Source organism: Hypanus sabinus, chromosome X1 (genome assembly GCF_030144855.1).
Source record: "Hypanus sabinus isolate sHypSab1 chromosome X1, sHypSab1.hap1, whole genome shotgun sequence".
Lineage (NCBI taxonomy): Eukaryota > Metazoa > Chordata > Chondrichthyes > Myliobatiformes > Dasyatidae > Hypanus > Hypanus sabinus.
Window position 1 is genome coordinate 51,667,555 of NC_082738.1, and position 25,379 is coordinate 51,692,933.

Below are 25,379 nucleotides of genomic sequence, written 5' to 3' on the forward strand. Positions count from 1 at the left end.
TTCATTAAACAGTGGTCAGGAGTGTGAGCACCTAGGCCCCAAATGCTCAACACCCATCAGACTGCTCCAGAATGCTACTTTGAAACAGTGTAGTTTGAGATGAGTCAATATATGTGGGTAGCTTTAAAGAAAATCAAACTGTTCTGCACATCAAGCTAAATTAAACATGCTGTCATATAAAAAACTCCAATTCTGCACGTCACCAATCTTCCCCCACACACAGAGTAAGTGCTGCTCAGAATCTATTACCCATACTTCTCTGCTTGTTGCTTAAAGACATTGAAGTTCCTTTCCTGTTATTGCTGTAAAAACGCTGAAACTAGAAAGGACTTTAACCCCATCTGCTCGATGTGACTTTCTGCTGCATTATCGTCAAACATCTTGGTTTCTTCCTTAAATAATCTATCAATGTTTAATGATGTCATTGGGCCTCTCAAACAACCGGGGGAAAGAATTGTTACTCTCTCTAGATACTGGCTAATAAGCGAATTGAAAGTAAGTGAAATCATTTCAGGATGGCTAAACCTGCCTTGGTTTTAGAAGAAAATCCCCACCCCCGCTTCTTTCTTCCCTGCTGAAGTCTCACTTAGTTAAGTGCCAGCAGGGATTCAAGAGCTGCATGATTTTCTGTACATCAACAGCTGTTCCCATCGACTTTCTGTCAGAATGGAACAGGTGGGAAATCTACCAGCACCAGGTTAATGGGGCTAGGCAATTAATATTTGCTATGGCCTCATTTTGTTGTAAGAAAGCAGGAAATTAACTTACTCTAGTGGCTACCCACTGCAAGTTCAAATCGCCCCATACGATTGTGAATTTTGTGCTTAGGAACTGTAATATATGGTTCCACTGCCAAAGCACTGGGTTGCAGCTGTGAATCTGAAACCAGGAAATAGAACAGAAAAGGTAAAGGACATGAGATTCTGCACATGCTGGAAATCTTGAGCAACACACACAAAATGCTGGAGGAGCTCAGCAGGTCAGGCAGCATCCATGGAGGGAAATAACATTTTGGGCTGAGACCCTTCATGATAAAGCAGTATCAAAATGGGATACCTGAACCAGCGTGGATAACTTCACTCACCTCAACTCTGAACTGATCCCACTACATGCAGACTCACTTTCAAGGACTCTGCAATTCATGATCTCAGTATTATTTATTTATTTGCACAATTAGTCCTCTTTTGCACATTGGTTGTTTGTCAGTCTTTATGTATAGTTTTCATAAGTTCTATTGTATCTCTTTATTTTCCTGTAAATGCCTGCAAGAAAATGAATTTTAGGGCTGTATATGGTGACATCTATTATATATTCTGATAATAAATTTACCTTGACTTTGACTATTTTGAAGTAATTATCCCTCTCTGGGCAAGAACGTTTTACATATTCAAAATATACTTAAAATGGAATCCAGAGGAAGATACTGGAGCTAAAAACCCAGGAATAATTTTAAAGGATGTGCTAGAAAGACGTCATTGTTTTCCTGGATGCATGAGCCAAGATGGACTTATGATAGTGGTTATAAATAATGTGATACGACTACTGAAGTGTAATTGTCAAGAAAATTACATTTTTTGTTCTTGTAATTTCCAAGCAATTTAGTTATTCATTTAGTATTTGAACAGTTTCTCTTTCAAACTCAAACAGTTTGTCTAGAGAGAGGAAATAACAAGCTGCGTGTGATAACTGACAAATAACTCTTAGATACCTACTCTGCAATAGGGACATTTCTTTGATCTGTATGTTAAAAGCACCTTTCATTAACATTGCTTTGAAAGTTTATTGTTTCCCCAAATATACACATAAACCATCCCCAAATTTACAACTGGTTGTGTTACAGATTCTAGTCTGCTTTGAACATATGTTTTGTCAAAGGATGCAAACATTTCTACATCTGATTACTTGGAGGAAATTGTGGTAATAAAACCAGACTGGTTCAGAATAGCAGAATGTCTGGTGCGTTCACTTCACTACATCTTCATTTTCTGGTTTCAGTGAAGCCTGAAACAATGGACTATTCAAGGTCTGTTGAGACTAATGTAGACAAAGAGTATTACAGTGACAGAATTATTTCCTTTTAGCTAATAAATTGCAAATTTAAAAATACACCTTGAACAAGAGGTGTGAGGTAGCACCTTGAAAAACAAATCCATATTATTCCAATTCATCAACAGTTATTCAGATATTTTGCAGTAGTATGAAACCACTACTCAGTTTAATTGATTTCAAAGAAAAATGCAAAGCTTGTTTGGTTGCTTTGAACAAAGCAAGAAAACAAATTTCATTTCTGTAACTATTTGTCAATAGCTTTACAAACAAAAGTACTGAAACAACTTTGCAGTTCAACTCAGAATATATAAGCTATCTACAATAGTTTAGCAGAATGACATGTTCCCATGTCATTCACAGGATTTTGCAGAATTACGATGGGCATGAGAGGATGAAGCAGGGCCGAATATAGCATTGGAGCTGGGACTGTAGGTTTTCACAAATAAAATGGCGAAAGAGCTTGATGTTTATGAAAAACCGTAGCAACTCATTTATTGTAATCCAAACACTGAACACAAAGCACGGTAAAAGTACATAATTACGTCAGCCGTTTAAAGTGAACCCCAACTCAATGTCAGTGGCTGTGATTATGTACATTTCCACCAAATTTCATTACCCTACAGGAAGAGTTTGTCAGTATGCCAGGAGAGTTGCTATATTCTGATCTCCTTATTAGTCATCTGCTGTGGAACTGAATCCCAAGAAACACCAGTGGTAATATTCACACTGAAGCACCAAGTTGTTGACACAATGCCACACAAGAACCAATGTGTCAAGGTTCTCTGAGTTAATTATAGGTCTTAATATCACTTGATTTGCAATTGCTTCTCACCATGATAAGATTTGCATATTAATGATACAACCTTTACTTTGTAATCAGAATTGACAAGTTAAATATGAATATATTTAAACTGATATGTTGTACAGTTTAAAATATGATTTAGGGTACTTTTTGTGTGCAGATTGACAGTTTCAAAATAGAGACCTATTGTACTTCATACATCTGCAGAGACCTCAGCATCTATCAAAGAAGGAAGAGCCTCATACCCTGGGAAATGATGAAGCAGATGCTGAATGAGCCACTGGTGAGGAAATAGGATAAGGTGTGTAAAGAGATGATTGATGACGTTTCATCTTTCCAGAGGTTTTCCAGGAAGGGGAAGGAAGCTTGTCATCTAACTAAGAAAAAAATAGCTTCCTCCAGGAAATTAATAGTATCTGGACAATTAGAGACATAGTCTCAGTAGGAAAATAGTTGTAGTTCCTGCTGTAGATGCCTCCCCAAAGTCCTGAAATTGCCACAACTGGAAATCAATCCACTTAAATACATTAAGAGTTTAAAGACTAAGGGGTAATGTGGTTAATATGAGCCCATATGCCAGGTAAATTTCCGACTGAAGTGCAATTGCACTAGTTTAATGAAGCAAATATTTGTGATTCCTTTGAATGCAAGTGCAGCTGTGTATTCTGTATAGTGAAAAATTAATTATTTGCTGATAGATTACAGGATAGATGGCTGCAACGTTGAATATATGATTAGAAGACAATTTCCTGCTGATAGCATTTTCCAGTTGGCACATTGGATATACAAATAATCCTGCTAAATAAGATTGCTCACTTTGTGTAATATGTGGCAAAATGAATAATTTTATTTCCAGTCTTTACATCCACTGGGGACTGGGTTGAAGCTATTGAAGTTTGTAGGCCTCTCAAACATGTTTTACTTACTTTGCAATGCTGACACCAGAGGCTTAGCTGCCCAAATTTACTTAATTAAGTCTAGCATTTTTCCTGTGCAACTGGTCCACAGACCCGATTTTCACAAGTCTAGAAGTATATTCATATTGAAGGCAGAATTTTGAAGGAGTTGTTATGCTCCTCTATGTATAACTATTTGGACCTGACACGTGGTCTTCTGCAGTTTATACTGGGGCTTCCGGGACCTTAGATTGAGTTCCAGGTCACTGGAGATAGAATGACCCCTTCCCCCTGTTAGAACAGCATATACATTCTTGATCTTGGGCCAGCACATACACAAGCTGAGAGTAAACTGTACATCAGCATTGGACCTTTCAGGCTCCAGATTCCAACTTCATGAGTACATTAGATGTTGGAGAGTTGCATTCACTTACCCAAAATCAGGGGACAGGCTGCATGTGTTCTCATTAGAGTCTGCCACTAGACAGAGCTTAGGATCAGCTGATGTGAAGTGCTCCAAGGTATGACTACATTGTGCAATTGCCGCCAGCACTTCACACATCTCGTTTTGCCAACCACAAATATCCAATGGTCCAATAGCATGCATCTGCATGTCTCCTATCTTGGGATATTGGAGTAAACAAGGCCAAGTCACAATTTCAGCCTTCAAAATAAGAGGAGAATAACAACATCCTGACACTGACCTAAATCACTAAAATCCTCCTTGAGGCAGTGAGGCAAAGTATAGTACAGAGTGCTATCACTGCCAGCATTGATATATGCCGAGCTGTTGTAATATTGCCAATGAATCTTACACTGCCATTGAAACCATCTGTTGAAGGCAAGTAGACGAACACCACAAGGATCCAGACAAGTGGAAATTGTATAGCTGCTGGGCAAAATCAGTTCACTATTCTTCGGAAGGGGAAGGGGAAGGGTTAACTATGAAGGGATGAGGCAGGAACTAGCGAGAGTAAATTGAAAACAGATCTTCAAGGGTGAAAGCACAGAAGTAATGTGGAGGAAGTTTAGGGACCACTTGTGCTAGGCTCAGGATAGGTTTGTCCCACTGAGGCAAGGAAAAAATGGTAGGAAAAGGGAACCATGGCTGACGAAACCAATGAGGCAACTCATCAAGAGGAAGAAGGAAGCATATGTTAGATATAAGAAGCAGGAAGCAGGAGGGGCTCATGAGAAATATAGGGTAGCTAGGAAGGAGCTTAAGAAAGGACTTAGGAGAGCTCGAAGCAGGCATGAAAAGGCCTTGGCATGTAGGATTAAGGAGAACCCCAAGGCATTCAATGCGTATGTGAAGAACAGAAGGATGACAAGACTGAAGGTGGGGCCGCTAAAGGATAAAGAAGGCAACATGTGCCTGGAGGTGGAGGAGGTTGGGGAGATCCTAAATGAATACTTTGCTTCTGTATTCACAAGTGAAAAAGACCTTGATCAGGGTGAGGTCAAACTAGAACAGGCCTGTGTGCTGGACAATGTGGAGATTAGGGAAGAAGAAATGTTGGATCTTCTTAAAAACATCAAGATTGATAAGTCCCCAGGGCCGGACGTGATATACCCCAGGTTGCTGTGGGAAGTGAGAGAAGAGATCACTGGAGCAGTAGCTATGATCTTTGAATCCACTTTGGCTGCAGGGGAGGTGCCAGAGGACTGGAGAATGTCAAATGTAGTTCCCTTGTTTAAAAAAGTGAATAGGGAGAATCCTGGGAATTATAGACCAGTGAGTCTTACGTCAGTGGTATGCAAACTATTGGAAAGGATTCTTAAGGATAGGATCTATGAGCATTTGGAGAAGTACAGTCTACTCATGGATAGTCAACATGGCTTTGTGAAGGGAAGGTTGTGCCTCACGAGCCTGATTGGGTTTTTTGAAGAGGAAACAAAAAAAATTGATGAGGGTAGGGCAGTGGATGTGGTCTACCTGGAGTTTAGCAAGGCATTTGACAAGGTCCCTCATGAGAGACTCATCCAGAAAGTCATGAGGCATGGAATCAGTGGAACCTTGGCTGTTTGGATAAAAAATTGGCTTACAGGAAGAAAACAGAGGGTAGTAGTGGAAGGAAAGTATTCTGCCTGGAGGTCGGTGACTAGTGGAGTGTCGCAAGGATCCCCTGCTCTTTATGATTTTTATAAATGCCCTGGATGAAAAGGTGGAAGGATGGGTGAGTAAGTTTGCAGATGACATGAAGATTGGAGGAGTTGTGGATGGAGCTGTAGGTTATTGAAGGCTACAAGAGGATATAGGCAGGATGCAGAGTTGGGCAGAAAAGTGGCAGATGGAGTTCAATCCGGACAAGTGTGAGGTGATGCATTTTGGAAGGACAAACCAGAAGACTGAGTACAGGATTAATGGTCAGTTACTTAAGAGTGTGGATGATCAGAGGGACCTTGGGGTTCAAATCCATACATCCCTCAAGATTGCTGCACAGGTTGATAGGATAGTTAAGAAGGTCTATGGGATGATAGGCTTCATTAATAGGGGTATTGAGTTCAAGAGTAGAGAGGTCATGTTGCAACTCTACAAATCTCTGGTGAGATAGCGCTCAGAGTATTGTGTTCAGTTCTGGTCACCTCATTATAGGAAGGTTGTGGAAGCTGTGGAGAGGGTGCAGAGGAGATTCAGCAGGATGTTGCCTGGATTAGAAAACAAATCTTATGAGGCAAGGTTAGCAGAGCTGGGACTTTTCTCTTTGGCGCATAGAAGGATGAGAGGGGACTTGATAGAAGACTACAAGATTATGAGGGACACAGATAGGGTGGATAGTCAGTACCTGTTTCCCAGGACACGAATAGCAAACACCAGAGGGCATATGTACAAAGTTAAGGGAGAGTAGTTTAGGGGGAGACATCAGGGGTAAGTTTTTTTTTATTACTACACAGAGGGTTCTGGGTGCCTGGAATGACTTGCCAGGGATGGTGGTGGAGGCTAAAACATTAGGGGTATTTAAGAACCTCTTGAATAGGCACATGGATGAAAGAAAAATAGAGGGTTTCAGGGTAGTGCGGGTTTAGTACTTTTTTTTTAAAGGATTATATGGTTTGGCACAACATCGAGGGCTGAAGGGCCTGTACTGTGCTGTAGTGTTCTAGTGTCTAGTATTCTTGCTATATGACAAAAGCAGTTTGTAATCTTATTTCTGGACTAAGGGACAAGTTTAGGTATAACATAAATTCAAGGGAGCTGCCTTAATCTCTCCGAACATAGTGTATTAGCACTAATAGAGATATCAATGCTGCAATTGCGAGGAAGAGGTTTTCAAGTAATGAGTGGCTTTTGGAGCAAACCCAGCTTCCAAAAATCTGCTCCGTCTAATCATACACTTGTTTTCTCGAGGTGACATTGGTGCCTTTCCAGTGTTTGGTTTCCTGGCATCGGAGAAAGATATATTGCATTTTTGTTAAGGTCAAAGGCTCTCCAGCTAGACATATTTTCCATATGTTAACACGTATCTGTATTATTTAATTCCCAGTTTTCTGCTATGATACCTTCACAGCTTTCCATCAAGGTGCTTTAGATAAATGGAAACAGAGAGGTGTACAAAAGATAGAAGATGCCACATATCATGGTTAAAAAATGGCAAGGTTATAAAAATTCCACACCATGCTTTAAAATATATACTCAGATAAGTATTGCAGCAAATGTTACCGAATCAATCAAAAGAGAGAAATAATTTAAATCATTGCTGTACTGATTACCTGAGAGATATCTATTTAGTTCTACTTCCTTGCTCTTTCTTTAAAGCCATGCAACAGTTTTCTTTGCAACTATTTGCCCAGTTCCCTTTTGAAAGTTACTATTGGATCTCCCTTTACTAATAATTCAGGTAGTGTTTTCTATCATTATAACCTTCCTCTCTCTCTGGTTCTTTTGCCCATTGTCTTAAACAGTGGCCTATGTTTGCAGATCTCCTGTACATGGAAAGAGTTCAGCAATGAAGATGAAAGGAAAAAAACTTCCTACATGCCATTGTATTGAACTAACAGCCCATGTAAGGGGAAGATGATGTAGTTCAATTACCTTAAACAGAAACCTGACCTGTTGCAACAGAACATTTTTTCTGGCATTATCAAGACTCAGTTTGAGTTTTCTAACAAATTTGTGTGTAACATTTTTTTTGCAGATAGCATGCCAATTTTTATGACATCTTTCCTTTTACACCGCTTCTTTCTTTGCTGCCAGAAAAAACTTAATCCTTCTAAGGCAAATTTTTGACAACCAGAATCTAGCTCTGTTTCTGTTTTAGAAACAATATTATAAATAATTGATTAAAGGTCTTGTCAAAGACTTACTCCAGGATAATAAAAGTAGTAAAATTAAGTTAATCCTACGCCAGTAACAGCTATAACATGTTAATTCGAAAATTATCAAGGTCTATCATTAATTATACTATCTAAATTGCAGATATATAATGAGACTCTTACATTTTTTTGGTTCAAATCTAATTCTGCTGTGGTCATGGGTCCTGTTTAAGTTTTTATCTGGAGTACTGATGATTTTGTTATTTTCTGCCTTGTACCATTATCTTTTGCTTAACCGCTGGCACACTGCCAGGCAGTTGCAGCATAAATTACTGGACTGCATTGCAGTAAGCCTGTCCCCTCCTTGATTTTATGGAAACACACATGCTCTGTCAGACATTTCCTCAGTCAATATTTCTTGTCACTTCAAAGAGGGCCACAGGCAATTTCATTTTGTTGACTTTTATAACAAGGATGGGAGTCAAAATGTTATCTGAAGCAAGCTAACAAAAATCTCATGTATTTTAGCGTAACTAGTTTCTAGGATCCCAAGCAGAGGTCAAGGGGTAATCAGAATGTCTCCAACTTTAATTCCGCCTTAAAGCTGGCTGTGGAGTCATGAAAGAATGCCTTATCCCAGTCAAGAAAGCATGAAATGAATGGATGAAAGGAACTTTGTGCTATAGCAGCCAAACACCCTATCCTCTGGCATTTACTCTTCATCCACTGGATTGTAATTCACATCAAATTGGGAATACTGGATAAAACAAAACCTGACAGTGCAATTCCACGAACCTTAAATGAGTCTTGGTACTATATGAGGGAGTATGTTGAGCTGGCCCAGTGCCTCGACTGACCAAGAATATTAGCTGTAAAAGTTCCATTGCAAGTCAGTTGTCTTTGCCAGCAATAATGTTTGTCCAGTACAGAAGTTTAAATCTTTGTTTCATTAGATTTCCATTCTACTTTACAAACAATCCAGGATATGACTCAGTGTTACAACAGCACTGACCATGCAGCACATACACCTCTCTGTTACTGCACAGGTCCAGGGAAGGGATTCCTCTTGTATGGTCTTCTCAGAGTTTTGAGTATTTTCTGAAATAGAGAACAAATGACTTGTATTCAGATAACACTTATCTCCCTTTCAATAGTTTCTAATACACTTTACAGCCCTTCCTGAGGTGAATTCACTGCAGTAACCAATCTGCAAAAGTAAACCTCTACACAACTATATGATAATTTCGGTGATGCTTGTTAAAGGTATTTAGGGGCTTTAAATTGAATTTAACGAACAACATGCTGCTGCATGTAAAGAGCTGACTGCAGTAAAATTGCAATGAAGCAACTGGTTCATTAATGCCACTTTAAGGAGGAAGTCTGCCTTGCTTGGCTAGTGTGTGTGCTTTTTTAAAAAATTGGCCTTACATTAACATGGAAGACTCTGATTGTCTTCTGAAGTGGTTAAGCTGGTCTCAGAGGTTGGCCAATAAAGCCAGTGAAGTCTACAAGTCCACATCCCAGAAAGACCTATAAGTTCTCATCAATATTATCAGCCAAAACCCTTAAACAGAGCCAATAACAGCCCTCCATTCCAAACAACAACTTGGTGAATTCCTTTTGCACTTTTTCTCAATCTATCCCATCCTTTCTATTGTGTGGTGATCAGACTGCACATAATAATCCAAGTGTGTCCTACTAGTGCTTTGTACAGCTGAAATATGATGCCCAACACTTACAGTCAAATACTCCTGCTAATGAAAGCAAGCAAACTATATGTGCTCTTCAATATCCTATACACCTGTGCTGCCATTTTCAGGGAGCTATGAAGTTGTAGTTCAAAGTTCCTTTGCACAATATCTAAATTCCTGCCATTTACTGTATGAGTCCTGTCAGTATTAAACAACCCAATAGGAATTACCTCACACTTCTCTGGATTAAATGCCATCTGTCACTGCTTTGCTCAAATTTCCAGTTGATCTTTGTCTCTCTAAATACTGAGCAGGACCTCATCAAAAGCTTTATTAAAGTCTATGCATAGCTTATTTTCCACCTTGCTGTAATTAATCTTCTTAGTAACCTCCTCAAAAAACTCAATGAGATTTGAGATCAGATCAGATCAAAGCTCAATCAAATCACATGCCATAGTATTTCTGCTTAAGAGGCAAAATAACTTCTATGGAAAAATATCTAAAGAAATATCTATGTAATGATCTACATGTGATTTTCCTTCCACTTAATATACACACCAGCACATGGAAGCATGTGGTGCCCAATGGTATCCACAGCCTGAGCAAATGTTATTTCTGTGATATTTCAGCCAAAACTACATGGCTCTTGGACAGTTCAGGACATACTGAAGCAAAGGGACAAAAGAGAGACTGCATTTGCTGGAAAAACTAGCTGAAAAGCAAACCAAAAAACACCCAAACACTAATCCCTCCATCTTCCTCACATTCATTTGCCTAACTAGAAGTTTCTTAAAAGCCCACAATGTTTTTGTCTCTACCATAATTCCAGGCATCCACCACTCCAACCCAATATAGAAAGTGTCTCAACTCAAATATGTAAAGTATTGCGCTCTGGACATCTTAAATACACAGTATACTATATAGTACAGCTACTGTGCAGACATCCACACCACAGTAAATTTTAAATTGTCCCAGTCAGGCCTTAAGATTTAATTGCTGTGGAGGATTTCTTACTCTTGTGGGATAATGTCTTTTTGACAAGGTTGGGGAGGGGAGTCACTCTGCTGGGCATATGAGACTTGTGGCTGTGAAACAACCTCAGGTTCTGGGGCCTCCTCCATGGTGGTTGTCCAAGTTGGGTCTGTGACTACAGGAAATAGGTCTGACAGCTCTGGCCATCTTTCTTCTCTAACAATTGACTCTGCTCTCCTCAACTGATCGATCAGTCACCTCCAGATGATATCAGACACAATCTCCACTGTGTAGGAGAGTTTTGTCCTTAATCTTTTTGATCACCTCTGCAATCACTCATCAGGACTGCTTGTCCAGGAGTGAAACATCGGACCTCCTTGTTTGAGGAGACTTCAATGTGTCTCAGCTGTTTGCCCTGCACACTCCTGAGATTGGGCTTGAGGAGATCCAAGCGTGAATGCAAATAACGACCTAGGAACAGCATTGTTGGTGAGTTGCTGGTTGTGGAGTGTGCTGCATTGCGATATGCAAGGAGGAAAAATGTTGAATTTCCCCTTGGGGATGAATAAAGTATCTATCTATCTATCGAAATTGGTGAGTTTCTGATTCAGTATAGTGTGTTTTGCTGACATTGTTCGCAGTGTGTTCTTTAGACTCTGGACAAACCTTTCTGCCAAGCCATTTCGGTGCAGATGTAATATGTCTTATTCCATTCATTTTCAGGAATGACTGAAACTGTTCTGGAATAAACTGTGGTCCATTATCACTGGAAGAAGTGTTCTGGAACACTAGTCGTTGATAAGAGGCTCTCAACACATCAATGGTGTGTGAAACTGAAACTAAGAACACTTCTGGCCCCCCTATAGCTGCATTCACTACTATGAAGAAATCTGTGCTCAGGAACGGTCCAGCAAAATCCACCTGAATCCTTTGCCAGGGAAATGTAGGCATTTTCCAGAGTTGGAGAGGTGCTGCTCATGGCATCTTCTTGACATGTTGGCATCCCAAACAGGGCATGGCAAACTGCTTGATCTGCTGATATATCCCAGGCCACCAGACAAAGCTTTGAGTCAACAATTTCATTTCCAGCATGCCTAGATGACCGACGTGCAGGACTTCCAACACTTTAACTCTCAGCTTGATTGGTACAACAACTCTCAATCCTCACACAAAGCCACCTCCGTCAAGGGCAAGTTCATCCTGGCACTGGTAAAAATGGGGAACTGGGATTTCCGTTGCATATTCCAGCCACTTTGAGTAGCCATTTAGACTTGGTTTAGTGAGGGGTCTTTCCTGATTTCCCTTTGGATCATCTCTGCTGTAATAGGAAGACTTACAATTTGCATTAGGAAGAATACATCAAGAGGAGTGTCCTTTATCCATCAGCATTTCCATGATTAGTTGTCCTCTTGAATTCGATCTTGTAATTGTGTCGTCCAAGAAACAGAGCTCATCTCTGCATTTATGCCTCTGCTGTTTGTGAAACACCCTTCTGTGGATTGAAAATAGACAACTACAGGTTGATGGTCAGTAATTAGTAATTAATCAGTAATTAATAAACAATAATCAGTAATTAATTCTCTCCCATACAAATACTGGTTGAAATGTTTTTCACCCCACATCAGATTCAAGGTTTTTTGACAATCTGTGCATAATTTTTCTCTTCAGTGGTAAGGGAACTGTTGCACAGCGCGACTGAGGAGAACCCAAGCGCAGGACACCGGCACGTCCACTGAGTTGGGGATGCTGGCGTAGCCGTGGACGTAGAACAGCCAACCAGAGGAATCTTGACAAGGAGGCGGGATTTACAGGGACTATCTTGAAAATGGAGCTGAACTTAGAACTAACAGTTCTAATCGGACAAGGAAACAAAGTATCACATGAGAATAGACCAACAAACTGGCAACCAGTGACAGTGACGCCATCGTATTTATTTCACAGTCTCTGATGAAAACAAGGTGTACTGTGATTGTAAAGTAGCAGCAATTGGAAATCTAATGACTGAAATTAGGGAATAATCAGGGAGAAAGGAGCATTAAAGGGGAACAGCCAACCGGAACCATGACAGTACCCCTCCCTCAATGGGGGCCTCCAGGCGACCACCCCAGCTTGTCTGGATGGTCCCGACGGAAATCTGGATGAGGGAAGGGTCCAGGATGAAGGAGCGGGGAATCCAGGAACGTTCGTCCGGGCCATACCCCTCCCAGTCAACCAGGTACTGGAGACCCTGCCCCGACGGCGGGCATCCAATAACCGCCGGACGGTGTACACCAGATGTTCATCGATGATCGGGGGGGGGGGGGGGTGGAGGGGGTTCAGTCGGAGGGCACAAGGGGCTGACAGAAACCGGTTTTAACTGGGAGACGTGAAATGTAGGATGGATCTTCATAGACGTAGGTAGCTTGAGCCAGATTGCCGTAGGATTGATAATGCTCTCAATCTGGAAGGGTCTCAGGAAGCGGGGGGTGAGCTTCTTGGGCTTATTCTTGAGGGGAATGTCTCCAGACAAGAGCCACACCATCTGTCCAGGTCGATACTCAGGAGCAGGGCTATGATGCCAGTCGGCAATTTTTCGGTTACGGTTGGCTGAGTGAAGCAGGGTCTTCTCAGATTTTTCAGCAACTGTGTACATGGGCCTGGACTGACGGCACCTCAATCTCCTCTTCCTGGGCGGGGAACAGTGGGGGTTAATAACCAAGAGAGCATTCAAAAGGAGATTTTCCAGTAGCGGTGCTGACCAGAGGGTTCTGAGCGTATTCTGCCCATGTGAGATGGTTGCTCCAGGTAGACGGGTTGTTGGCTGTTATACAACATAATGCCGCCTCCAACTCCTGGTTGACCCGCTCCGTTTGCCCGTTCGTCTGTGGGTGAAACCTGGACGACAGGCTAACTGAGGCACCAAGGGCTCGACAAAAAGATCTGCAAAATTGCGAAATGAATTGAGGTCCCCAGTCGGAGACAATATCCAAAGGGCTTCCGTGAAGTCAGAAAATGTGGGTGACGAGAATGTCTGCGGTCTCCTGCGCGGACGGTACTTTAGGGAGGGCTACAAAATGCGCCGACTTGGAGAAACTGTACACCACAGTGAGTACGGCAGTGTTTCCATGTGACCGGTGACGAAATCTAGAGCGATGTGTGACCAGGGACGACCAGGGACAGGTAGGGGACGAAGTAATCCCGCAGGTGGCCGATGGGAGGCTTTTCCACTGGCACAGACAGAACAGGCAGAGACGTAGGAATGGGGGTCAGTGTCCATGGAGGGCCACCAGAAATGTCTGTTCAGGAGGGTCAGAGTCCGATTGATTCCGCGATGGCAGGCGAAACGCGAAGTGTGCCCCCACTGGAGAACCTGCGATCGAACAGAATCGGACACAAAGAGGCGATTGGGAGGTCCGATGCCTGGGTCAGATTGAGTCCGTTGGGCCTCTGACTCTGGACTCGATCTCCCAGGTGAGGGCAGCCACTACACAGGATGATTCCGCGATGGCAGATGAAACGCGAAGTGTGCCCCCACTGGAGAACCTGCGATCGAACAGAATCGGGCACAAAGAGGCGATTGGGAGGTCCGATGCCTGGGTCAGATTGAGTCCGTTGGGCCTCTGACTCTGGACTCGATCTCCCAGGTGAGGGCAGCCACTACACAGGATGATTCCGCAATGGCAGGCGAAACGCGAAGTGTGCCCCCACTGGAGAACCTGCGATCGAACAGAATCGGGCACAAAGAGGCGATTGGGAGGTCCGATGCCTGGGTCAGATTGAGTCCGTTGGGCCTCTGACTCTGGACTCGATCTCCCAGGTGAGGGCAGCCACTACACAGGATGATTCCGCAATGGCAGGCGAAACGCGAAGTGTGCCCCCACTGGAGAACCTGCGATCGAACAGAATCGGGCACAAAGAGGCGATTGGGAGGTCCGATGCCTGGGTCAGATTGAGTCCGTTGGGCCTCTGACTCTGGACTCGATCTCCCAGGTGAGGGCAGCCACTACACAGGATGATTCCGCGATGGCAGGCGAAACGCGAAGTGTGCCCCCACTGGAGAACCTGCGATCGAACAGAATCGGGCACAAAGAGGCGATTGGGAGGTCCGATACCTGGGTCAGATTGAGTCCGTTGGGCCTCTGACTCTGGACTCGATCTCCCAGGTGAGGGCAGCCACTACACAGGATGGTCTCGGGGTTGGGAAGGTCCTCCTTGGAATCGTATTGACGGGAGAGAGTATTGGGCTTCCTGTTCTTGGGCCCTGGACAATCGGTGAGGCTGAACCTGAACCGGCCAAAAAATAATGCCCAACGGGCCTAGCGGGGATTCAGGCGTTTGGCGGTCTGGATATGCTCAAGGTTCTTATGGTCTGCCCAGACGATGAACGGGTGTTCCGCCCCCTCTAACCAGCGCCTCCGTTCTTCCAACGCCAGTTTGACCACCAGTAGCTCCCGGTTCCCCACGTCGTAGTTTTGTTCAGCGGGAGACAGTCGGCGAGAGAAGAAGGCACAGGGATGTAGTTTCTGATCCGGGCCCGAACATTGGGACAGTACCGCTCCCACCCCGGAGTCGGAGGCATCAACTTACACAATGAATTGACAGGAGGGGTCCGGTTGAATCAGAATGGAAGCAGATGTGAAACACCTCTTCAGTTCCGCGAATGCTGTGTCCGCCTCGGAGTTCCAAAGGAAAGGTGTGGCAGGTGAGGCAAGTCGGGTCAGGGGAGCCACCACCTGACTGTAGTTTCTGATGAACCGGCGATAGAAGTTCACAAACCCCAGGAACCGTTGGAGTTGCTTGTGGTCGGTGGGTTTGGGCCACTCCGCCACAGCCTGGATCTTCTTGGGATCAGCTCTCACCTGTCCCCTCTCGATGATATAACCTAGGAAGCTGACCGAGGGGATGTGGAATTCGCATTTCTCCGCCTTTACGGATAATTTATTCTCAACCAACCTCTGCAGGACTTGACAGACATGATGAACGTGTTGCTGGGGACTGCTGGAAAAGATTAGGATGTCATCCAGGTAGACAAACACAAAGAGGTTAATAAAGTCTCTTAGTACATCATTAATCAAGGCCTGAAAAACTGTGGGGGCATTAGTGAGGCCGAAAGGCATGACCAAGTACTTGAAACAGCCTAAAGGGGTATTGAAAGCCATCTTCCACTCGTCCCCCTCCCTTATTCGGATCAAATGGTAGGCACTTCATAGGTCCAACTTCGAGAAGATGGTGGCTCCATGAAGTGGTTCAAACGCAGAACTTATAAGAGGCAGTGGGTACTTGTTCTTTATGGTTATATGATTTAGGCCTCGGCAGTAGATGCAGGGACAGAGAGAACCATCTTTCTTCCCCACAAAGAAGAACCCTGCACCCACCGGGGAGGATAAGGGTAGAATAATGCCTGCTGCAAGAGATTTACTGATGTAACCCTCCATTGCTTCCCTCTCTGGTTGGGACCAGTTATACAGCCGACTGGTGGGTAGGGGAGCTCCGGGGAGAAGGTCAATAGCACAATCATATGGTCAGTGTGGAGGCAGTGAAAGGGCGCGTTGTTTACTAAACACTTCTCTCAGGTCGTGGTACTCCGCTGGAACCCTGGACAAGTCAGGGGGTTCAACGGCAGACGAGGTCGTGGTGGCTTCCACAGGGGAAAGGGCCGATTGTAGACAAGTGGAGTGACAGAACAGATTCCAGCTGGCTATCTTCCCGGTGGACCAATCAATGTGAGGATTATGGCGGCTTAACCAGGGGTACCCAAGAGCTATAGGAGCTTGAGGAGAGGAAATTAAGTTAAATTATACCTGTTCCCGATGGTTCTCAGAAAGAACTAAAGACAGTGGTGGAGTACAGTGAGTGACTCGGGCCAGAAGTCTTACGTCCAGTGCCCAGGCTTTCAGAGGGGTATTCAATGGCTCCCAAGGAATTCTGGCCTGGGAAGCCATGTTTTCATCCAACAGATTCCCCTCAGCACCAGAGTCTATCAATGCAGACAGAGACAGGGACTGATGGTTGTAGCTTACAGTAGCTTGTATCCGCATCCAGGATTGGGGGACAGAAGGGAATGTTGTCTGACTCACCCTTTCTGCTGATGAGCCCTCCCTTTCGGCCGAAGGGAACAGGTAGCATGAAAAGTGCCAGACTGACCACAATAGAGACAATCCCCTGCTCTGAATCCCCAGAGTCGCTCTGTGGGAGAAAGACGGCTCTGTCCCAGCTGCATTGGTTCCCCTCCCAGGGTGGTGGAAACGGCTGGGCTGGGTGCTATTCTCAGAATCGGTGGAGGAGAGAGGTTAGGGCTGGGAGTAGATGGTAAAGCATGCCGTGGGATGGCCAAAGGAGTAGGACAACCGGTTCTCTCTCTCTGACGTTCTCGGAGTCGGTTGTCCAGCCTGGTGGCTAGGGAGATCACTGAATCCAGGCTGTTAGTGTCATCCCTAGCCGCCAACTCATCCTTTACTTTGTCACAGAGGCCTTGCTGGAATACCTCCTGGAGTGCCTGATCATTCCAGCCCAAGCTGGCCGCTAGCGTCCGGAACTCCACGGAGCATTCGGCAACACTGCATGAGCCTTGACGGAGGGTGAGTAGACACTTAGCAGCACCTTTACCACGGATGGGATGGTCAAAAATCTTACTCATTTCTGAGATGAATGTGGGGAATGAAGAGGTCGTCTCTGGCTGATAATTCCAAATCGCGGTGGCCTATGCTGAGGCATTTCCTTGCAACAACCCCATGATGTAAGCTATTTTTGACCTGTCCATGGCGTACGTGGATGTCTGCTGCTCAAACACCAAGGAGCATTGCAGTAGAAAAGCCCGGCACTTCCCCAGATCTCCGGCGTAGGGTTCTGGGTCAGAAACACGCGGCTCTCTTAGCGAACGTGTTGTTGACGCATCGGGTGTCGCCACTACAGGCTGTCTGGGCTGATCAGACAGAGTTCCCGGAGTCGACGGGGTAAGATGGGTGGATGCTTGGTCGACCTGTTCACTGACCTTTCTTACGTTCACTGACAGGGAACAGAGGTTATCCATGACATCGCAGAGCATCTGATCGTGCAGGCCCAGTAGGGAGCCCTGGCGGGCAAGGGCTTGTCGCAGGGGGCTCATGTCCACTGGGTTCATTATGGCCAGTTCGTTCTGTTGCACAGGGTGACTGAGGAGAACCCAAGTGCAGGACCCAGGCACATCGATTGAATTGGGGATGCTGGCATAGACGTGAACATAAATTGGAGGAATCTTGACAAGGAGACAGGATTTACAGGGATTATTTTGAAACTGGAGCTGAACTTAGAACTAATGGTTCTAATAGGACAAGGGAACAAAGTATCACACAAGAATAGACCAACAAACTGGCAACCTGTGACAGTGACGCCATCGTATTTATTTCACAGTCTCTGATGAAAACCAGGTGTACTGTGATTAAGTAAACTAAGTAAGCAATTGGAGATCTAATGACTGAAATTAGGGCATAATCAGGGAGAAAGGAGCATTAAAGAGGAACGGGAACCATGATAGGAACGTGATGCAAAGGCTGTGGGGTGTCCACTTCCTTCATTTATAGCATGTGACATGGCTGCACCAATACTCTAAACTCTCATGCTCATCTGGTCTTCTACGGGTTAGATCCACTGGACAATATGGATCATAATGTGTGAGTACAGTACAGTGTGAGTACTTTGTCTTTTGGAAAACCACTTCACACTGCCTTGTCAATTGCCATTTCATCCTGATCTGTAGTGATGTGTTCAAGGGGTGGAGCTCAGTACATAGGTTCAGTAGGAACCTGCTTTAGTAATTGACAACTCTGAAAAAGTAATGCAATTATGACATATCCCTTGTCCTTGGGGCATCCATCACTGCTTGAATTTTCTCAGCACGCTTGTGTAATCCTTGTGTGTCATGGTCTGACCACAGTAAGTGATGCTTGGTTTAAAGAATTCCAACTTGTTGCATCGTGCTCTGAGCCCATAATCTTCTAATCTCTTTAACTATGTCTTGAGATTTTAGAGATGTTTTTGTCATCCTCACCATTAACAATGATGTCATCCAGGTAACACTGAGTGCCTGGGCAGCCTTGCAGCACCTGTTCCATAGCTTTCTGCCAGAGTGTAGATGCAGATGCCTCTCCAAAAATAGGTCTATTATAGCCCTTTGTGAGTGTTAATAGTGAAAACATTTTTGGACTCCTTTTCTGTCTCTGTCGGTAGGCCTCAGCTAAGTACACATTGCTGAAGTGTTTCTCTCAAGAAAAGTTTGCAAATGTATCCTCTATTTTGTGTAGAGGGTATTGATCTGCTTTTAGTATTGGCTTGATGGTGACCTTAAAATCATCACAGATCCTAACAGATCCAATCTTCTTGGCTACTGGGACCACTAGTGTTGCCATGAATTTCACTCAACCTTGGAAAGAATTCCTTCAGCCTCCATGCAATCTGGCTCACTGGCTACCTTATCATGGATGGTATAAGGAACTGGACAGGCTTTGTAAAACATGGGTGCAGCATTTTCATTTAACACTATGTTAACTTGATATGTTTGAGTTTTCCAATGCCATCCTTGAACACTGCTGTGGCATCATCCAGCACCTTTCTTAATTCACTTTCAGTTGACTCTATTACAAGAGATGTGGCATGCAAATAGTGGATGGATCTCCAATCAAGATGTACTTGTCTCGGCCAATCATGATCCCACAATGCTGGCCCTCCTGTTTTTACCACATAGAAGCCCAACGTGGCTTGTTGGTTGTTGTAACTCACTGTTACAAATATCATTCTCACATGAGTTACCTTTTCTCCAGTATAAGTTCTTAGTTGGATACCTTCAGGCTTCAATTCAGTATTTTTGAAATGCTCTTCAAACTCATTTTGTGTAATAACTGAAACAGCCGAGCTGTGTACAATTCCATTTTAACTAATCTGCTGTTCACTTCTGGCGTAAGTCACATTGCTTGTCTCCTGTTAGTTGTCACATTGTAAATCTCAAAGCTACCCAGTCCTGTGTCACTCTAATCATTATCAAATTTTTCATCAATAGCATTCATGTTAGAAATCTTTTTGAAACTCTTACTTGACTTTTTACCTTTTGCTCTACCCTGTGCAGACAATTTATTTTGTCTACCCTACAGGTGCTTTGTCTGTGTCTTATTTCATTGCATTTTCTGCAAGTTTTGCATTTAAATCTGCATTGCTCTGGTGCACGTGAACCCATGCCACAACAGTAATACAATTTGTTCAGCCAGGCAGATTTCTGTTTAGAGATTGCAACTTTGTTCATGGTCACTTCCATTCCAACTGCAACTCATTTGTGTCTCTGGCTGCTGTTTCCATTGATACAGTGAGTTCAACTGCACCTTTCAATGTGTGTTGTGCTTCAGCTAGCAGCCATTTTTGAGTTCAAGTTCACGTGTAATTTTCATTCAACCAGACATGAATACCTATGAATACAGCCAAACAAAACACTGTTACTCCAGGGGCAAGGGGCAAAACACAGTACCAACAGTCACACACAGCACAAGGCACACATAGCACAAGTAATTGAGCAAGTACATATAAGACAACAGTAAAATAAAGTCACACAAAAAAAGTCCAATAACCTGAGCCCATGACATGTTCAGCAATCTGCAATCAAACACAATATGACTTGTTTTCTGCTGAGTGAACACAGCAGGGCAGCATCTACTCCTGCTTGGATGCTGTACCACACTGCCTCTGGTGGAGCGCACCAACTCCAATGCCTCTTCCCTGGGCATTTCTAAACAGGAAACACAAGAAAGCCTGCAGATGCTGGAAATCCAAGCAACACACACACAAAATGCTGGAGGAACTCAGTAGGTCAGGCAACATGTATGGAAAAGAGTAAACAGTTGATGTTTTGGGCTGAGACCAAGACTGAGAAGAAAGGGGGAAGGGGAAAGAAGCTAGCTGGAATGTGATAGGTGAAGCCAGGTGGATGGGAAAGGTCAAAGGCTGGAGAAGAAAGAAAAGAGTGGACAATTGGGAAAAGGAAAAGAGGAGGGGATCTACAGGGAAGTAATAGGTAGATGAGAAGGGCACCAAGACAGAATATAAGGTGTTGCGTCTCCATTCCAAGGGTGACCACAGGCGACACCTGAGCTTGAAACCTAGTCCTTGCTACCACTAGGCCATGCTGTTCCCCCATCATCCACCCCCACCATCCACCACTAAATCAGTGAATCGGACTTGCAGCTTTCTGCATGAACAATGTCCAACAGGGTCTTGTGATCCCAAGAAGAGAGACTAAGACAATCACTCGCTGTTGAACTGCACACCTCCTTTGTGCACCAATTCTTCCAATGCCTCTCTGACACAAGTCCAGCTGCTTCAGTTCCTCTGCCAATGAGTAGCTCGCTGATGGAGTAGACTGGCAATATCCTAATGTCAGGCTGGGTCTTGCAATTGTAAAAATTGCATTAAAAAAACAATTTTGTATGCTTTCTTGTAAGATTCCATAAACTAAACGATCTCTCAGTGCATCATCAAGCCCATCACTAAACTGACAATGATTGGACAATTTCTTTAATTTGCCATGTTAGCTGAAATGGACTCCCCTTCCTTTTGATTCCACTTATGAAGCCTAAAGCGTTCTGCAATCAACAATGATTTCAAGTCTAAATGTTCCTGCGTTACTGTCATCATATCAGCAAAGCTTACTTCGACTGGTTTGGTTGGAATTAAATTTCTGAGCAAACTCGATGCCCTTCCACATATTGCACTCAGCAGAACTGGTGCTCATTTCTCATTGGCTATTTAATTGGTTTCAAAATATTGCTCAACTCGTTCAGTATACATCATCCAGTTATCTGTTCTGCAATCAAACGAGATTATCTAATGGGTCTCTATCTTCCTGATGTAACCAGCCATTTCTGCTTTTTTAAAAAATGTATTATTATTATCACCCAGTACTCACTTTTTATGAACCCATGAATTTCGTCCATTTTCTACCTTTTTTTAAAACTTGAGTTTTTTTTAAAACTCTCTCTCCATTCCCAAACAAAAATGTGTTGTGCTTAAACAGGTAGGTGATACCTCGGGTTTGTTTTAAAGCCTTCTCGTCACCACTGCTATGTTCTGTAACTCCAGAAACTAATTGAAAGAAAACTGGAGTCAGGAAACTGGTCTACTTAGCTTTTACTTTCCTTTTTTTGGTGTGGTGTTCACATATGAAGTGCTGACTTGATGATGTTTGCCATTCAGGTCCTTTTATATACAACTCATAATGAATTGTGTAAGCAAACAAAGAATGCTTATTCACACAATATATTTACAAAATTACAAAAATATTACTGAAATATTAGTTACACTACTGTTATGAAATTTGAGAATCTTCTCACCCCTTCACATCGGCGAAACAGTTGCAGTAAAGGCTTTTCCTCATGTAAGGCCTGCACAGTGCCATGTTCTGGCTTCTGTGCTTCTGAATATTCCCACAGCAACCCCTCAGATGAAATGTTTGATTTGGTCACTTACCATACCGGCAGCCCTGATAGCTTGCTTGACAAGAGTCTTTGGGAATACAGAAACAGGGCAGCAAAAAAAGTCCTTCTAAAGGAGCAGATGAAATATGTTCAGGGGAAGTGCAAGGGGGTGAGGCAGAGCACTGTGGGAGCTGCAACTGAAATCCAAGATGGAACCGTCTGGCTGGGTCTCCAGAGCCCTCTCAGGTCCACTGACTGCACCCATTGCCAAGTACCAATCCTTGGGGCCATGGACAAGCTACTTGTGATCTGGGACCAGGCACCCATGGATGTACAGTGATACCCTGTGAGTAGAAAAGGCCACATTTTGCAAATCTTCAGGGCTTGAGTCTGTTCCTTATGTAGCTTCTATCCAAGTGTGGTCTACTGGAGGGAATGAACATTAAACATAGAACCGTACAGTACAGGCCCTTTGGCCCATGCTGTCATGCTAACCTTTTAACCTACTCCAAGATCAATCTAACACTTCGCTCCTGCATAGTCCTCCATTTTTCTTTCATCCATGTATCTATACAAGTTTCTTAAATGCCCCTAATGTATTTGCCCTGGGCAGCATGCACCCACCACTGTGTAAAAATGTACACTGATATGCCCCCTTTACTTTCCTCTAACAACATTTAAATTATGCCATCTCATATTAGCCATTTCCCCCCAGGAATGAGTCCATCAAACAGGTAAGTGTGGATGGGCACTGTTCTGGAAGAGGGAGAAAGGTGAAAGAAAGATGTAGTGTGTTGAGCAGTAAAGTGGGGGGGGGGGGTTGAGTAGAGCAGTGAGGGTGTATCAGTGAGGCAGTTAGGTTGAGGTGAATGTACCTCTCAGTGGTGCAATGAGGAACCAATTAGAGGTTCAGCAAGGGGGTGATGAGAAATAAAGGGGTGTCTGATACAGGGAAGAGATGATGAGTGGTGCAACGAGGGGCAATGAATGAAATAGGTGATGAATGAGGTAGTAAGGGAATAGTGAGTGGCTGGAGCAGTGAGTGGGGTGCTTTGAGTGGACCAATGAGACAGCAGCGGGTGGACAGTGAGTGTATAATAGGGGAAGTAGTGAAGGGTCAGTGATTGAACACAAGCAGCTATTGGATTCACAAGATGCAGGGAAAATCCTCTTTATACTGGCTACCTTCCCTCTCCATGCACAGTCCTGATGCAAGATTTTGACCCCAAACATTGACAATTCTTTTCTCCACCACTTTCTGCAGCCCTTCCCTTTTGGAACACACTTTCTTCCAGTCAGGAGGCCAAATGTACTCAAGGAAAGGACTTGAGACTTCTCAGGCACAGCAGAGATTTAAAAAGAGCCAGGTAGTATTTAAAGTAATAATACTAAATGAAGAGGATAAAAAAAAATTAAGTAAGCAAGTGAAAAAAACATTTAAATGTATCTTAACTTACAGAAATAAATCAAAGGTTTACTTTTTGTTCTCCTGAATTAGAATCAGACATATTATCACTGACTTAGATTATGTGAAATCTGTTGTGCTGCTGATGTACACTACAGAATACAGAACTAAAAACGTAGTGCAAACTAAAACATTTCTGCCTATTCATATCAGTGACCCAGACCTAAAGTGCAAGAGTCCTGGTGCTGTCAATTAAGTAAAGCAGAAGACTACACTTCTGCTTGTATCTGAGTGAATGTACCAGCTAAGTGGAAGATCTACCCCATTACACATTCAATAATAAACTACTACTGCAAAAATGGTCATTAATAAGAGAAGTCATTTATTTATCTATCATAAAACGTATTTCATGCTCATCAGCTCCGCGTGGTTTGGAATTTTAAAATCTGTACCAACTTTGTTGATATGCAGTCTGCTGTGAAGATGTACATGCATCTTTTTTCACCGAACACACCCATATGGTTTTGTTTATGATGCATCAGTTCTACAATGAATCAAATGCTGACACACATTCATTCCTTACCTGCTTTTATTTTTCCACAGCTAATTCTTCATGGTGCCTGGTACTGGAAGATCGAGCTGCATAATCTGGTGTCAGATCTTCCAAAAGTCCTGAAATGCCTTTTAATGTTTCCAAAGCATCCAGTGTTAATTTTAGTTAATTACTATTTAATAGCCACTGAGAAAAGACAATTAATAGCACTGCAATGTTTTTAAATAATGATTTTTCAGTCAGAAGTGACTGTGCATGATTTAGTACTGGTACTATCAACTTTCTGTAATTTTAAGCCCTTTTATCATATCTTTACAGCTTTGAATTATCACTATGACTGAAAAGTGCTGAGTGTGTTCTGAGAAGCCACAGGAGCAATATTTTCATGCAAATACATGAACAGTTACCTTGACAACATGACTCAATAAAATGATGAATCCAATATAAAGAAAACAGCTACAACCAATATCAAAATACCATGGACACAGCCTCTTTCCTCCTTGACTAATTCTAGTCTGTGCCTGTTGGACACCATGCTGACCTTATCTCCTTCCTCCCTTCACACTCTAAATAGAACATATGCCATGTCCAAAATACAGAGTAGCAGAATTAGTCCATTCTGCACATCGAATCTGGGAGCAGCTGATCTATTTCCCTCACAACCCCATTCTCCTCCTGTCTTTTCCTGTAACCTTTCATGCCCTGACTTATCAAGGATCTATCAACCTCCGCCTTAAGTACACCCGATGATCTGGCCTCCTGTGATAACAAATTCCACAGACTCGCCACCCTTTGGCTAAAGAAATTCCTCCTCATTTCTGTTCTAAATGGACGTCCCTTTATTTTGAAGCTGGGCCTTTGGTATCAGACTCAGTCTCTATAGGAACCATCCTCTCCACGTCCACTCTATCTAGTCCTTTCAACATTTGAGAGGATTCAATGAGATCCTCCCATCATCCCCGTTCTTCTAAGTATCAGCAAGTTTAGGCTCAGAGCTATCGAATATTCCTCATATGATGATCCTTTCAATCCCAGAATTATTTTTTGTGAATCTCCTTTGAACCCTCTCCAATGTCAGCACATCTTTTCTTGGATAAGGGGCCCCAAACTGCTCACAATCCTCCATGTGAGGACTTACTAGAACCTTATAAGGCTTCTGCAACACACACAAAATTCTGGAGGAACTCAGCAGGCCTGGCAGCATCCATGGGAAACAGTAACTAGTTGATGTTTCGGGCTGAGACATACTGACTTTGGCCTATTTTACCACATGCCTCTAAGTACTCCGAAACCTCATCCTTAACAATCAACTCCAACATCTTCCCACCTCTGAGGTCAGACTAGCT

At 43.3% G+C, this 25,379-nt stretch overlaps 1 long non-coding RNA gene across 1 annotated transcript; it reads left to right on the forward strand.

The window, feature by feature from the left end:
• The first annotated feature begins 374 nt into the window (after positions 1-374).
• LOC132384499 (uncharacterized) lies at positions 375-24,975 on the forward strand. Its single transcript, XR_009508916.1, has 3 exons — positions 375-495; positions 3,012-3,134; positions 24,084-24,975. It is a non-coding gene; the product is annotated as an uncharacterized LOC132384499 (long non-coding RNA).
• The last annotated feature ends 404 nt before the right edge of the window (positions 24,976-25,379 follow it).